The following is a 1,882-nucleotide window of genomic DNA, read 5'->3' as shown; positions in this document are numbered from 1 at the left end:
GCGTTAGCAAACTCGAGGGTCTAAGCCAATTTTTTTAAATTTTTTTATTTTACCTTTATTTAGGCAGTAAGAACAAATTTCTTATTTTCAATGAAGCCTGGGAACAGTGGTTAAATGCCTGTCAGGGGCAGAACGACAGATTTGTACTTGTCAGCTCGGGGGTTTGAACTCGCAACCTTCCGGTTACTAGTCAACGCTCTAACCACTAGGCTACCCTGCGCCCCATGCTAGAGGCCTGTCACTACTCATGCTTCCTAGCTGTGTAATGACCTTCTAGTGGCCAGGCCCATAGAGCTTCCTGTTCCCTACATAAGACCTACTAGTGGCCAGGCCCATAGAGCTTCCTGTTCCCTACATAATGACCATACTATTGACCAGGGCAATAGGACATTGGTCAAATGTAGTGCATTATGTAAGGAATAGGGTGAACTCTGACCTCGTGGGCCGCGTGGAGCCATTCGGGACATTCTTCCTTGATCTCGGGAACTCTGACCTCATGGGCCTCGCTGGAACCATTCCGGAAGGTCTTCCTTGGTCTCAGTGAACTATTTACCTCATGGGCGGCACTGGAGCCATTGGGACGGTCTCCCTTGTTCTCGGTGAACTCTGACCTCATGGGCCACGCTGGAACCATTCGAAGGTCTTCCTTGGTCTCAGTGAACTCTGACCTCATGGGCGGCACTGGAGCCATTCGGGACGGTCTCCTTGGTCTCGGTGAACTCTGACCTCATGGGCCACGCTGGAACCATTCGGGAAGATCTTCCTTGGTCTCGTTGAACTCTGACCTCATGGGTGGCACTGGAGCCATTCGGGACGGTCTCCCTGGTCTCGGTGAACTCGACCTCATGGGCGGCACTGGAGCCATTGGGACGGTCTCCTTGGTCTCGGTGAACTCTGACCTCATGGGCCAGGCTGGAGCCATTCGGGACGGTCTCCCTTGGTCTCGGTGAACTCTGACCTCATGGGCCAGGCTGGAGCCATTCGGGACGGTCTCCCTTGGTCTCGGTGAACTCTGACCTCATGGGCCAGGCTGGAGCCATTCGGGACGGTCTCCCTGGTCTCGGGAACTCTGACCTCATGGGCGCGGCGCTGGACTTGTTTTTCTTCAGACATTTTGATTCTTTGCTTGCTCTCCCCTTTCCCCCTTTCCTCCTGAAAGAGAGAGAGACACTTCTGAACATGACAGCATGGAGCTGCAGCTCATTATGAAAGAGATGGAGTGGGGTGTGTGTGCGTGTGTGTGTCTGTGTGGTGTGCTGCAAAACTCAGCCACTTGTTACTAATATGTTCTGGAGAGAAGAGTGCTATTGGCATGGGTTTGTATAACTTACAGGGTAGATTAACACACACACACACACACACACACACACACACACACACACAACACCCACACCCCACCCCCCCACCAGGTCTAAGCCCCTGCCTAGTGCCTCCTCTACCCCAGACGGTGTGCGTCTGCCCCCGGGCACAGTGGAGCCGGTGAGTCCCGGGCCTCCATGGCTGGCTGAGCTCTGACGGTCCCTCTCCCTGACAGCTGAGAACGTTGCACCTAAAAACCCTCCACTCTGAGTCCCGATGGCTCCCTTACATCCCTTCATAGTGGACCAGATCCAAGCCAGACTGTAAAAAGGGAAACAGGACGTGTGCCAATGTGGAATTAGGTAGAATTATTCAGTGTGAAATGTGAAAGCGGGGGGGGGGGGGGCGGGGGGGACCCCAAAACCCTCGACATGAGAGGACTGCAGGTCCAGTTGTCTTAACCTCAGAACCTTTATCCAGCTCTCTGTGGGCAATGAGCTGTTCTGTAGTGGTTTAGTATTAGTGGAACTATTTAACCCCAACCTTACTGGTGGTAGTACTATTTAACCCTACCTTACTGGGG

Source organism: Oncorhynchus mykiss, chromosome 10, assembly GCF_013265735.2.
Source record: "Oncorhynchus mykiss isolate Arlee chromosome 10, USDA_OmykA_1.1, whole genome shotgun sequence".
NCBI classification, from domain to species: Eukaryota; Metazoa; Chordata; class Actinopteri; order Salmoniformes; family Salmonidae; genus Oncorhynchus; species Oncorhynchus mykiss.
The sequence above is the reverse complement of the archived record's forward strand: the minus strand, read 5'-3'. Positions refer to the sequence as shown.